This window comes from Sapajus apella, unplaced genomic scaffold, assembly GCF_009761245.1.
Source record: "Sapajus apella isolate SASKATOON/1434 unplaced genomic scaffold, GSC_monkey_1.0 scaffold7, whole genome shotgun sequence".
NCBI lineage: Eukaryota > Metazoa > Chordata > Mammalia > Primates > Cebidae > Sapajus > Sapajus apella.
In genome coordinates this window covers 17,820,868-17,836,489 of record NW_022436947.1, presented here as the reverse complement: position 1 = coordinate 17,836,489, position 15,622 = coordinate 17,820,868, and the positions used below count along the sequence as shown (strand labels likewise).

Below are 15,622 nucleotides of genomic sequence, written 5' to 3'. Positions count from 1 at the left end.
AATTCTATTTTAGAAATTTATTTCTGGTTTTATTGTGCTATAAGAAGGGAATTTGGTTGTGGTAAATTTCTGTGTTAAGTGCATCTTTGTAACCAAATGTATATTTTTTCATTTTTATATGGTATTTTATTTTTTAAATTGACAAAATAGTGTGTATTTACCAGATGCAACATAATGTTGTGAAATACGTATACATTGTTGATTGGCTAAACTTTTTAATACAGGAAACTTCAAACAAAACAGCATGACAGTGCTGGCATCGGCCGCATATATACTAAAATTGGAACAATACAGAAAAGATTAGCATGGCTGCTGCACAAGGATGGCATGTAAATTCATGAAGCATTCAATATCTTTTTCCTCCAAGGGATCACAACCCCTAGCCAGGAAGGGAACAAAACTGGATGGAGAATGAATTTGATGAATTGACAGAAGCAGGCTTCAGAAGGTGGATAATAACAAACTTCTTCGAGCCAGGGGAGTATGTTCTAACCCAATGCGAGGAAGCTAAGAACCCTGAAAAAAGTTAGACAAAATGCTAACTACAATGACCAGTTTAGAGAAGAACATAAATGACCTGATGGAGCTGAAAAACACAGCACAGGAACTTTGTGAAGCATACACAACTTTCAGTAGCTGAATCAATCAAGCAGAAGAAAGGAAATCAGAGATTGAAGATCAACTCAATGAAATAAAGTGAGAAGACAAGATTAGAGAAAAAAGAGTGAAAAGAAATGAACAAAGCCTCCAAGAAATATGGGATTACATGAAAAGATCAAATCTACGTTCGATTGGTGTAACTGAAAGGGATGGGGAGAATAAAACCAAGTTGGAAAACACTCTTAGGATATTATCCAGGAGAACTTCCCCAACCTAGCAAGGCAGGCCAACATTCAAATTCAGGAAATACAGATACCACCAAAAAGATACTTCTAGAGAAGAGCAACCCCAAGACACATAATCGTCAGATTCACCAGGGTTGAAATGAAGGAAAAAATGCTAAGGGCAGCCAGAGAGAAAGGTCAGGTTACCCACAAAGGGAAGCACATCAGACTCACAGTGGATCTCTTGGCAGAAACCCTACAAGCCAGAAGAGAGTGGGGGCCAATAATCAACATTCTTAAAGAAAAGAATTTTGAACCCAGAATTTCATATCCAGCCAAACTAAGGTTCATAAGTAAAGGAGAAATAAAATCCTTTACAGAAAAGCAAATGCTGAGAGATTTTGTCACTACCAGGACTACCTTACAAGAGCTCCTGAAGGAAGCACAAAACATGGAAAGAAACAACACTGTTAAGAAACTGCATCAACTAATGGGCAAAATAACCAGCTAGCATCATAATGGCAGGATCAAACTCACACATAACAATATTAACCTTAAATGTAAATGGGCTAAATTACATTTAGCCCAATTAAAAGACACAGACTGGCAAATTGGATAAAGAGTCAAGACCCATAGATGTGCTGTATTCAGGAGACCCATCTCACAAGCAAAGACCCACACAGGCTCAAAATAGAGAGATGGAGGAAGATTTACCAAGCAAATTGAAAGCAAAAAAAGGCAGTGGTTGCAATCCTAGTCTCTGATAAAACAGACTTTAAACCGACAAAGATCAAAAGAGACAATGGAGGGTATTACAAATGGTAAAAGGATCAATGCAACAATAAGAGCTAACTATCCTAAATATATATGTACCCAATGCAGGAGCACCCACATTCATAAAGCAAGTTCCTAGAGACCTACAAAAAGACTCAGACTCCCACACAATAATAGGGAGAGAGAGATTTTAACACCCCACTATCAATATTAGATCAATAAAACAGAAAATTAACAAGGATATCTAGGACTTGAACTCAGCTCTGGACCAAGTGGACCTAATAGGCACCTACAGAACTCTCATCCCAAATCAACAAAATATACATTCTTCTCAGCACCACATCACACCTATTCTGAAGCTGACCAAATAATTGGAAGTAAAATGCTCCTTAGCAAATGCAAAAGAACAGAAATCATAACAGTCTCTCAGACCATAGTGCAGTCAAGTTAGAACTCAAGATTAAGAAACTCACTCAAAACCACACAACTACATGGAAACTGAACAACCTGCTCCTGAATGACTACTGGATAAATAATGAAATGAAGGCAGAAATAAAGATGTTCTTTGAAACAAATGAGAACAATAACACAATGTATCAGAATCCCTGGTACATATTTAAAGCAGTGTGTAGAGGGACATTTATAGCACTAAATGCCCAAAAGAGGAAGCAGGAAAGATCTAAAATTGACACCCTAACATCACAATTAAAAGAACTAGAGAAGCAAGAACAAACAAATTCAAAAGCCAGCAGAAGACAAGAAACAACTAAGACCAGAGCAGAACTTAAGGAGATAGAGACACAAAAAAACCTTCAAAAAATCGTTGAATCCAAGAGCTGGTTTTTTTTAAGAGATTAACAAAATAGACAGACTGCTAGCCAGACTAATAAAGAAGCAAAGAGAGAAGAATCAAATAGATGCAATGATAAAGGCAATATCACCACCGATCCCATAGAAATACAAACTACCATCAGATAATATTATAAACACCCCTGTGCAACTAAACCAAAAAATCTAGAAGAAATTGATAAATTCCTGAACACTTGCACCCTCCCAAGACTAAACTAGGAAGGAGTGGAATCCCTGAATAGACCAATGACAGGTTCTGAAATTGAGGCAGCAATTAATAGCCTACCAACCAAAAAATAGTCCAAGACCAGATGGTTTCACAGCCAAATTCTACCAGAAGAACAAAGAAGAACTTACCATTCCTTCTGAAACTAGTTCAAACAATAGAAAAAGAAGAAATCCTCCCTAACTCTTTTTATGAGGTCAAAATCATCCTGATACCAAAATCTGGCTGAGACACCCACACACACAAAAAAAGAAAATTTCAGGCCAATATCCCTGATGAACATCAATGAAAAATCCTCAATAAAATACTGGCAAAATGAATCCAACAGCACATCAAGAAGCTTATCCAACATGATCAAGTAGAATTCCTCCCTGGGATCCAAGGCTGGTTCAACATACACAAATTTATAAATGTAATCCATCACATAAACAGAACCAAAGACAAAAACCACATGATTATGTCAATAGATGCAGAGAATGCCTTCAACAGAATTCAACAGCCCTTCATGCTAAAAACTCTCAATAAACTAGATATTTATGGAATATAGCTCAAAATAAGAGCTATTTATGACAAACCCACAACCAGTATCATACCAAATGGGCAAAAACTAGAAGCATTCCCTTTGAAACCCAGCACAAGACAAGGATGCCTTCTCTCACCACTGCTATTCAACATAGTGTTGGAAGTTCTGGCCAGGGCAATCAGGAATGAGAAAGGAATAAAGCATATTTAAATAGGTAAAGAGGAAGTCAAATTGTCTCTGTTTGCAGACGACATGATTGTATATTTAGAAGACCCTATCATCTCAGCCCAAAATCTCCTTAAGCTGATAAGCAACTTCAGCGAAGTTTCAGGATACAAAATCAATATGCAAAAATCGCAAGCATTCCTATACACCAGTATCAGAAAAACAGAGGGCCAAATCATAAGTGAGCTCCCATTGACAATTGCTACAAAAAGAATTAAATACCTAGGGATACAACTTACATGGGATGTGAAGGACCTCTTCAAGGAGAACTACAAACCATTGCTTAAGGAAATGAGAGAGGACACAAGCAATTGGAAAAACATTCCATGCTCACGGGTAAAAAGAATCAGTATCGTGAAAATGGCCATACTGCCCAAAGTAATCTATAGATTCAATTGTATCCCCTTCAAGTTACCACTGACTTTCTTCACAGAATTGGGGAAAAAATCACCTAAAATTTCATATGGAACTAAGAAAGAATTTGCATAGCAAAGACAATCCTAAGCAAAAAAAAAAAAAAAGGAGGCATCATGCTACGTGACTTCAAACTGTACTACAAGGCTACAGTAATCAAAACAGCAAGGTACTGGTACCAAAACAGATACAGAGACCAATAGAACAGAACAGATGGCTCAGAAGTAACACCACACAGCTAAGATCATCTGATCTTTGACAAACCTGACAAAAGCAATGGGGGAAAGATTTTCTATTTAATAAATGGTGTTGGGAAAACTGGCTAGCCATACTAGCCATATACAGGAAGCTGAAACTAGATCCCTTGCTTACACCTTATACAAAAATTAACTCAAGATGGATTAAAGATTCAAACACAAGACCTAAAACCATAAAAACACTGGAAGAAAACCTAGGCAATACCATTCAGGACATAGTCATGTGCAAAGACTTCATGACTAAAACACCAAGAGCAATGGCAACAAAAGCGAAAATAGACAAATGGGATCTAATTAAACTAAAGAGCTTCTGCACAGGAAAAGAAATAATCATCAGGGTGAACAGGCAACCTACATTTCTGCATTTCTCAGGCCATCTATTTATAGCCTTTTATTGCACATAGTTCCTCTCCTCTGAGGTTTTTATCACAATTATAATTCTATAATCAATTGAGTGTTTAATTAAATGTCTGTCTCTCCCTTGAGGTAATGGGAAACCCAAGGGAAGGAGCCCTATCTTGTCAACTATGTACTTTTATCCCTTTCACAAAGCCACTTAAAAAGCATTTGCCACTTTTATACTGTTGGTGGGAGTGTAAATTAGCTCAACCATTGTGGAAGACAGTGTGGCAATTCCTTAAGGACCTAGAAATTCCATTTGACCTAGCAGTCCCATCACTGGGTATATAGCCAAAGGATTATAAATCATTCTGTTATAGAGACACATGCACACATATATTCATTGTGGCACTGTTTACAATAGCAAAGACCTGGAAGCACCCAAATGCCCATTGATGATAGACTGGACAAGGAAAATGTGGCATATATACACCATGGATTACTATGCAGCCATAAAAAACTATGAGTTCATGTCCTTTGTAGGGACATGGATGAATCTGGAAAACATCATTCTCTGCAAACTGACAAAAGAACAGAAGATCAGACATCGCATAGGCAGGTGTTGAACAATGAAAACACATGGACACAGGGAGGGGAGCAGCACACACTGGGGTTTGTTGAGGGGGAATAGGGGAGGGAAAGTAGGGGTAGGGAGGTTGGGGAGGGATAACATGGGGAGAAATGCCAGATATAGGTGACAGGAGGATGGAGGCAGCAAACCACATTGCCATGTATGTACCTATGCAACAATTCTGCATGTTCTGCACATGTACCCCAGAACCTAAAGTGCAATAAAATATATTTTTTTTAAAAAAAGCATTTGCCAGTTGAAAAGATTTGAGTAAATTTACTTCTTTAGAAATGATGTAAACAATACTGCAGAATAAAATCAATATATTCAGAATGTGTAAATGAATTTACCGAATAAGTTTAATAGCAGATCTTAGAGAACCATTACTCAAAAGATATCCTAATCTCTTTTTTCAACCTCACTTCTCTAAGATATTTCATTTTTTAGTCTTCCCTGCTCTATTTTCTTTTCCTGATGAGTAAGTATTTTCCTGTTATTTAGAACCAATGAAGTGTTCAGAATGCAGGTAAGGCCTCCCAGGGCATCTCCACCTAGATAGGCTCTGTGTAAATCTAGGGTCTGCTACTCACGTTTATGAGTAAAAAATATAAATTTAACCTAATAAGCTCTTGGGAATGGATGCATGCTAATAAAAAAAAAGCCACTCACTTATTGACAAAGTAAATTATAAGAGGGGAAAACATTTTTTCCCCACACTGGATCATGCTTTCTTTACCCAGCAGGAATTTTTACTTGGGAAAAATGTTTTGAGTTGTAAAAAAAAAAAAAAAAAAAAAGTGGACAACAGACAAGTACTCTGTACATAACTTATAAAACAAAGCATATATAGAGGATACTCTTATAAGCCATACTCTATACAATACTTTCTGTAAGTAATATTCATAAAAGAATGATTCTGGAGAGAGGAGGCAAGGCAAGATGGCCAAAGAGAACCCTCCAGTGATTGTCACCCATCCCCAACAGGAATACCAAATTGAAAAACTCTCCACACAAGAAAGCACTACATTAAGAACCAAAAATCAGGTGAATAATCATAGTATCTCATTTTGACATCATATCAAGGAAAGAGGCACTGAAGTGGGTTACAAAGACAGTCTTGAATTGCCAAGACCAGGGGATGGAGTACATCCCCTGGCAGTGCTGTGTGTCGTGAAGAGACACTGTGTGCTTGGGGGAGGAAGAGTAAAGTGATTATGGGACTTTGCATTGGAACGCAGTGCTGCTCTATCACAGTGGAATGCAACACATGGCAGAATTCAGCCAGCAGCCATGGAGGAAGCAATTAGACCAGCCCTAATCAGAGGAAATCATCCATCCCAATAATCAGAACCTGAGTTCTAAATAGTCTTTCACCACAAGCTATAGTGCTCTGGGGTCCTAAATAAAGTTGAAAGGTAGTCTAGACCACAAGGGCTGAAATTCCTGGGCATGTCCAGGTTCTGTGCTGGGGTTGGAGTTAGTGGACTTGGGGTGCATGTAACCAAGTGAGACACAGCTGTGATGATCGACGGAGTGCTTGCATTACCCATCCCCCAACTCCAGGCAACACAGTTGTAACTCTGGGAGTGACTCCTTCTGCTTGAGGGAAGAAGAGGGAAGAGTTATGAGACTTTTGTATTGTAAGCTGAATGCCACCTCAGCCACAGTAAAATAAAGCACCAAGCAGAGTCCCGAAGCCCTCATTTTAGGTCATAGATCCCAGACAACATTTCTAGACCCACCCTGGGCCAGGAAGAAACCTGAAGGCAAGGATTCAGTCCTGGCAGAATTTATCACTTGCAGACTAAAAAGTCCTTGGGCCTTGAATAAACATTAGCAGTAGCAAGGCAGTAGTTGCTATAGGCCTGGCACAGTGTGGTTACAGGCAGAGACATCTGCTTTAGGAATGGAGAGGAAAAGGTAAAGTGGACTTTGTCTTGCACCTTGAGTACCAGATTAGCCACAGTAAAATAAAGCACCAAACAAATTCCTAAAGCTCCGAATTCCAGACCGTAGCCCCTGGATGGCAATTCTACACCCTTCCTGGTGAGAAGGGACTCTATTTCCCTAAAGGGAAAGACACAGTCCTGGTAGGATTCATCACTTGCTTACTAAAAGCTGATTGGGCCTTGAATAAACATTGGCAGTATACGGGCAGTAATCACCATGGACCTTGGGTGAAACCCAGTACCATGCTGGCTTCAGGTGTGACCCAGTGTAGTCCCAGTGGTGGTGGCCACAGGAGTGTTTGCATCACCCCTTTTCCAACTCCAGGCATCTCAGCACAGAAAGAGAGAGACTCTGTTTGTTTGGGGAACAGTAAGGAAACAGAGCAGGAGATTCTGTTTGGTAATCCAGGGAATTCTTACTCAAGACTACCAAGGCGGTACCCCTACAGGTCTTGAAGAATCACTGTGTAACTCGGCTTGGGGAAATCCCCTAATACAGATATGGCTGCAGTGATCAAAGACTTGGATCACAACACTTAATTTCTTTTGAATATCTGGAATGTCTTCTCAAGAAGGATTGATACAAAGAAGCCCAGACTGCAAAGATTTGAATAGATACCTAAGTCTTCAATGCCCAGATATTGACAAATATCCACAGGCATCAAGACCATCCAGGAAAACAGGACCTCACCAAACAAACTACATAAAGCACCAGTAACAAATCTCAGAGTGACAGAGATATATGACCATTTATACAGGGAGTTCAAAACAGCTGTTTTGAGGGAAGCTCAGTGAGATTCAATACAACACAGAGTAGGGACTCAGAATCCTATCAGATAAATTTAACAAAGAAATAATTTTGAAAAATAAAGCAGAAATTTGGGAGCTGAAAAAGTCAACTGACAAACTGAAGAATGCATTAGAGTCTCTCACCAGCAGAGGTGATCAAGCAGAAGAAATAGTGAGCTTGAAGCCAGGCTATTTGAAAATATATAGTCAGAGAAGATAAAACAAAAAATAATAAGAATGAAGCATGCCTATAAGATCTAGAAAATAGCCTGTAAATGACAAAATCTAAGAGTTATTGGCCTTAAGGAGGAGATAGAAAAATTGGGGTAGAAAATCTATTCAAAGACCTAATAACAGAAATTTTCTTTCCTAGAAGATGTCAAGTACAAGAAGGTTATAGAACACCACAGAGATTTAATTCAAGTAAGACTACCTCAAGACATTTAGTAATCATATTCCCTAAGATCAAGGATAAAGAAAGGATCCTAAAAGCAGCAAGAGAAAGACAACATACAAAAGAGCTCCAATACATCTGGCAGCAGCTCAGTAGAAACCTTACAGGCCAGGACAGAATAGCATGATACGTTTAAAGTGTTGAAGAAAAAAAAAAAATACTTTTATTCTAGAATATTATGTCCAGTGAAAATATCCTTAAACATGATAGAGAAATAAAGACTTTCTAGACAAAAAAAGCTAAGGAATTTCATTAAACCAGACCTGTCCTATAAGAAATGGTAAAGGGAGTTCTTCAATCTCAAAGAAAAGGGCATTTATGAGCAACAAGAAGTCATCTGAAGGTACAACGCTCACTGGTAATACTGCACAGAAAAATACAGACTACTACAAAACTGTAATTTTAGTATGCAAACTACCCTAAAGTAGGAAGACTAAAATATGAAGATCAAAAATAATAACTACAATAACGTTTTTAAACACAGAGACAGTATTGTCAGCCCCAACTAGAAACAACAAAAAGTTAAAAAGCAAGGGGAATGAAGTTGAAGTATAGAGTTTTTACTAGTTTTCTCTGTTTTTGCAGTCAGAGTTGTCTCAGTTTAAAATAATGGCTTATGTTATTTGCAAACCTTACAGTAACCTTAAATAAAAATACCTACAACAGATATACAAAAAACACAAAGCAAGAAATTAAAACACACCACCAGAGAAAATCATTTTCACAAAAAGGAAGACAGGAATGAAAGAAGGAAAGAAGACCACAAACCAAGCAGAAAATGAATAACATAATGGCCAGAATAAGTCTTTACTTATTAATACTAACATTTAATGTAAATAGATTAAGCTTTCCAATCAAAAGACATAGACTAGCTGAATGGATCAAAATTAAAAAATAAGAGTGACTGATCTCTTGCCTACAAATAACACACTTCGACTACAAAGACACACAGAAACTGAAAATAAGAGATAGAAAAAGATATTCCATGCGAATGGAAAACAAAAGGAGTAGCTATACTTGTATCAGACAAAATAAATTTCAAGACAAAACTATAAAAAGGGACAAAAAATTTCATTATACAATAATAAATGGGTCAATTCAGTAAGACAGTATAAAAATTGTAAATATGTATATACCCAACACTGGAACACTCAAATACATAAGGCAAATATTAAAGAGAAATATAGACCCCAAAGCAATAACAATGGTAGAATTCAACACCCCACCCATAGTATTAGACAGAAAACAAGGAAACATTGGTCTTAATATGAACTATAAACCAAACGGACCTAATAGATATTTACAGAACATTTCATCCAATGGCTGTAGAAAACACATTCTTCTCAGCACATGGATCATTCTCTAGAACAGAAACAGGCTATATATGAGGGCACAAACAAGTTTAATAATTCCAAAAGCATTGAAATAATATCAAGCATCTTCTCTGACCACAATGGAATAAAAGTAGAAATCAATGACAAGAAGACTTTTGAAAACTACACAAACACATGAAAATTAAACAATATGTTCCTCAATGATCAGTAAATCAATGAAAGAAATTAGGAAGGAAATTGAAAACTTGCAACAAATGAAAATGAAAACATAACATACAAAAATTTGTGGGATACAGCAAAAGCAGTACTAAGCAGAAAGTTTATAGCAGTAAGCACCTACATTAAAAAAGTAGAAAAACTTCAAATAAACAACCTAATGATGCATCTTAAAGAACTAGAAAAGCAAGAGCAAACCCAAAATTAGAAAAGGTCATAACAAAAATAAATGAAAGTGAAACCCCTTCAAAATAAACAAAAGATAAATGAAATGAAAATCTAGTTTTCAAAATTAAAAAACCCATAATTGACAAATCTTTTACCAGACTAATAAAAAAGAAAGATGATCCAAATAAAATCAGAGTTGAAAGAAGAAAGATTATGCCTGATACCATAGAAATTAAAAGCATTATAAGAGGCTACTATAAGCAACTCCCTGCAAATAAGTTGGAAAATATAGAATAAATAAATTCCTAGACATATACAACCTACCAAGATTTAATTAGGAAGAAATCCCAAAACCTGAACAGACCAATTAAAAGTAATGAGACTGAAGCCATAATAAAAAATCTCCCAGCAAAGAGACGCCCAGGACCCAATAGCTTCACTGCTGAATCTTACCAAACATTTAAAGAAATAACACCAATCCTATTCAAACTATTCCAAAAATTAGAGGAGGAGAGAATACTTCCAAACTTATTCTACAAGGCCAGTATTACCCTGATGTTAAAACCAGGTACAGACACATCAATAAAAAGAAAACTTCAGAAAAATATTCCTGGTGAACATTGATGGGAAAATCCTCAACAAAATATTAGCAAACCAAAGTCAACAAAACATTGAAATGATCATTAATCATGAGCAAGTGGGATTTGTCTTAGGTATGCAAGGAAGGTTCAACATATGCAAATCAAGCAATGAGATATATCAACAGAATAAAGGACAAAAATCATGTGATCATTTCAATTGATGTTGAAAAACATTGGATGAAATTCAGCATCCCTTCAGAAAAAAAAAAAAAAAAAAGGGTTTAGAAGGAATATACCTCAACACAATAAAAGCTATGTGAAACAGACTCACAGCTGGCATCATATTGAATTGAGAAAAAATGAAAGCCTTTCCTTTAAGATATGTTTCAAGACAAAGATGCCCACTTTCACCACTGTCATTCTACATAGTACTAGAAGTTCTCCTCACTAGAGCAATTGCCCAAGAGAAAGAAATAAAGGGCACCCATATTAGAAAGGAAGAAGTCAAATTATCCCTGTTAACAGGTATTATCTTATATTTGAAAAAACTCAAAAGACTCCGCCAAAAAACTATTAGAACTGATAAACAGATCAAATAAAGTTGCAGGATACAAAAATCAATGTACAAAATCAGTAGCACTTTTATATGCCAACAGAAATCTAAGAAAGAACTCAGGAAAGTCAATTCATTTATAGTAGTTACAAATAAAATATCTAGGAATAAACATAACCAAAGAAGTGAAAGATCTCTTGAATATCATAAAACGTTGATGCAAGAAATTGAAGAGGACACAAAGAATGGTAAGATATTTTATGTTCATGAATTGGAAGAATCAACACTGTTAACATGTCCATACTACCGAAAACAATCTACAGATTCAACACAATCTTTATCAAAATACCAGTAACAGTCTTCACAAAAATAGGAAAAAAAATCCTAAAATTTATACAGAACCACAGAAAACCCAGAACAGATATACCTATCCTGAGCAAATGAATAAAACTGGAGGAATCACTTTACCTGACCTCAAATTATACTACAGAGCTACAGTAACCAAAACAGCATGTTACTGGCATAAAAAAAGACACCTAATCTAACAGAAGAGAAGAGAGAACCCAGAAACAAATCCACATATTTTCAGTTAACTCATTTTCTACAAAGGTGTCAAGAACATACACTAGTGAAATGACAGTCTCTTCAATAAACGATGCTGGGAAAACTGGATATCTGTATGCATAAGAATGAAGCTAGACCCTATCTCTCACCATGTATAAAAATCAAATCAAAATGGATAAAGTCGTAAATCTAAGACCTCAAAGTATGAAACTATTATATAGAACACAAGAGAAATGTTCCAAGATACTGCACTGGGCAAGGATTTCTCTAGTAATACCCCACAAACAGACAACCAAAGCAAAAATGGACAAATGAGATCACATCAAGTTAAAAAGCTTAAGTGAAGATACAACCCACAGAATGGGAAAAATATTTGCAAACTGTCCATCTGGCAAGGGATTAATAAGTAGAATATAGGAAGCTTAAAAAGAAAATCTAGTAATCCAATTAAAAAATAGGCAAAAGAGATGAATAGACATTCCTCAAAAGAAAATGAGTAAGTGGAAAACAGGTATATAAAAAGAAGAAGGTGCTCAACATCACTGATATCACAGAAATGCAAATCAAAACTACCACATATTATCTTATCCCAGTTAAAATGGCTTTTATCCAAAAGACAGACAATAACAAATGCTGCAGAGGATGAGAAGAAAAAGAAACCCTTGGAAACTGTTGCTGGGGATGTGAATTAGTATAACCACTATGGAGAACAGTATGGAAGTTCCTCAAAAAACTAAAAATATAACTACCATATGATCCAACAATCCCACTGCTAGGTATATACCTAAAAGAAAGGAATCAATATATTGAAGAGATATCTGCACTCCCATATTTATTGCAGCACTATACACAACAGCAAAGATTTGGAAGCAACCGAAGTATCTATCAACAGACTAATGGGTAAAGAAAATTTGGTACATATACACAATGGAGTACTATTCAGCCCTTTAAAAAGGGAGGTCCTATTATTTGCAACATGTATGGAACTGGAGGACATTAAATTAAGTGTAATAAACCAGGCACAGAAAGATAAATTTTGCAAGTTGTCACTCATTTGTGGAAGCTAAAAATAGATCTATTTTTCAATTAACAAATACTTAACATTGTAGGCATTCTCTAGAAGGTTCTATCACAAATAGAGCTCACAGAGATAGAGAGTAGATGATGGTTACCAGAGGTTGGAAAGAATGGTAGGGAGGCAGTGGGGATAGTTAATGGGTACAAAAAGATAGTACCTATTTATATTTTGTATAAATAAAATCTAGTATTTGATAGCACAACAGTGACTACAGTCAATAATTTATTGTACATTTAAAAATAACTGAAAGAGTATAATTGGAATGTTTGTAACACAAAGAAATGTTAAATGCTTGAGATAGATATCCTCATTTACCATGATATGATCATTACACAATGTATGCCTGTAATAAAACATCTAATATACCCCATAAATATATACACCTACCATGTACCCATACCAATTTTAAAAAAATTTTAAAGAATGATTCTAACTTTTATTTGAATGCGTCTAGAATGGGTAACGATTAGCTATAAGGACACCCTCAATATAATCAACGTTTAAAATGTTACAACAATGTCAACTTTAACATTGTACATCTTGTCTCTAAACCTTAATGACCTGTTTTTCAATCAGCAAATACTTAACACTGCAGGCATTCTCTACAAAGCTCTATCACAAATAGGTTCCTGCAGAGCTCTTGATATAGGCCCTGTTAAGACCATTAGTATTTGAAAATAAATCTATAGAACATTCTAGCAATTCATTGCTCTTGGTTTTTGAAGTTCTAGCCTTAAACTAAGCCCAATCTTCAAAAAGCCACATGATTTGTCCCCAGGAACTCTAAGTCTGCATTGAAACACTTGACTTTCATTGTGCTGAGCCCTCAGCTGCTGTGAAGTTCCTCTGTGAAGAATAATTATGTGAAAAATGTGTTGGCATCCTCTCTAAAAGAAAACAGATCATGTTGCTTATACTGTTCATTATATTTTTAAAATTCCAGAGGCCTGAATTATCAATCAGATTCATATGAAATCAGTCTTCCTCCACCTCAAACTTAATTATTGATTCACAAAGAATTCAAAACAATGGTGCCGGTAGCATGGATATTCAGAAGACCTCAAACATCAGACGCAGTTTTCAGAATTTCCTTTTCTGCACTGGGTTCATTTGCTTTCAGTTACATCACCTAATCAGGTACCAGTCAAGTTAACACGGGGAAACCACTGAGCTTGGGATCTCATAAAATTATACATCTCATTAATAACATAGTCCTTTTCTGGCTATAGAACTAAATCCCACTCTTCATCACAGATGCAGCATATAATTCCATAAATTTCAGATTCCTTTATAATAATCAAAGTGGACAAATTAGGTATACCTTTGTAAAAGCTTTTCTATAAGTCCTTTATCTTTTAGCCTGTGTATTCCATCAGTCAATGTTTGCAAAGATTCAGGTCAATCTTCCCTCCGGTATTCCTGAGGTGAAAGGAAACTTTTTACAGACTCACTATTAAATCTTTCCTTCCCATTTCCTATATAAGGACTCCTGGAATAAACAAACTACTATAAGAATCTGGCAGTAGAATAAATGTTTCTCTCTCTGAAAAAGCTGGTGGGCTTATTTTAACTGACAATGAAAATTATATAACTAAATATTTATTTCCCTCTTTAGATTCTACAATATCATGCATAAAATGAGTACATAGTTTTAAACTGTTTATATTCAATGTACTATTTGTACCTGTATGTATTTTTCTTTGGAAATTGACCTTTTATTTTAAGCAATCTCAAATCTTTTGAGGAATAAATATATTATTAACAGCTAAAATAAATTTATCTAGAAAAAAATCATAATAAGCTTCCTTTTTCCTTCATGAAAGATCTTGTATCTATAGTCATCATTGACAAAAAGACTTCTGATGGCAATATTATTTGTTTACCACCTCTGCTTCTTCATCCTTCTACACCTCCTTATCACAACTAGAATTTATACACATCAAAAGCCACATAACTTAGTTCCTATTACTGGAGGTTTTTTTCTACCATATTTCCCAAAGGTAAAGCTCCCTGAGCTAACAGTAATGAACCCTGCACTGCAAACCCAGTGACCTTAATCAGCTGTTGCCTATTCACTCTTTCTAAAGTTCCAAAGTTCCTGAACAGTGAGGTGCTTGAGGGAACAGAAATTCTAATTCATGAAGCTTGACTAGCTCTCATGAGCTGACAGCATGATTATCATGCTGAGAGGAGGAATGAAGACTGAAGGCTATCAGTGGTTGCACAAGAGAGGGAAAAGAAATAGTGGGAATAGGTGCTGTATTTTATGATTAGATAAAGGAATTAAAGGGAAACAAATATCAAATAGAAAAAAAGAGCAATATTAACTCCAAGCATATAACTAAATTTTTCTTTTACTTAGGTAGCTGAAGCATTCTAGAATTCTAATATATTGAAATTCAAGGAACTTTAAAAATCATTTTATTCAACCTCTTTATTAAAACAAATTTAAGATCAAGTTGGAAAAAAAGACTGAATACAGTGGCAAAGCAAATATTTTCCTTTTTTCTCTATATTTCTTATTTTTCTTTTGAATTTATGAGTTTTCTTTGCTGCATCACATTTTGGGCGTCCAATTTATCAGTCTTTTTTCTTAATAACTTCAAGAATTTTAGTTGGGAGAGGTTTCTTTTTCATTCTAGTGTATAGAAGAATTCATTTATTTTTAGTACGTATAGAGTTTCTTTTTTGTTTTCATTTTAAAAATTCAGGTCTTTGAAATAAGAACCTAATTCATCTTTTTTCAATATTTCTCTAGTACACTAACACACCTTGTTGAAAAGTTTGTTTTCTCCCCAGTTATTTAAAATGCAGAAATTGTTACATACATTTAAGTCTACTTTTGGATTTTATTGTGCCATTGGGCTGTCAGTC

At 35.6% G+C, this 15,622-nt stretch overlaps 1 long non-coding RNA gene and 1 other non-coding gene across 2 annotated transcripts; one reads left to right on the top strand and one right to left on the bottom strand.

Annotated features, from left to right (window-relative positions):
* The first annotated feature begins 250 nt into the window (after positions 1–250).
* LOC116550444 lies at positions 251–357 on the top strand. The gene has a single exon (XR_004268413.1). It is a non-coding gene; the product is annotated as a U6 spliceosomal RNA (small nuclear RNA).
* Positions 358–2,880: 2,523 nt separating this feature from the next.
* On the bottom strand, positions 2,881–10,700 carry LOC116550251. Its single transcript, XR_004268300.1, has 3 exons — positions 10,545–10,700; positions 8,635–8,640; positions 2,881–2,894 (listed from the first exon to the last, which is right to left on the bottom strand). It is a non-coding gene; the product is annotated as an uncharacterized LOC116550251 (long non-coding RNA).
* Between the last annotated feature and the right edge of the window lie 4,922 nt (positions 10,701–15,622).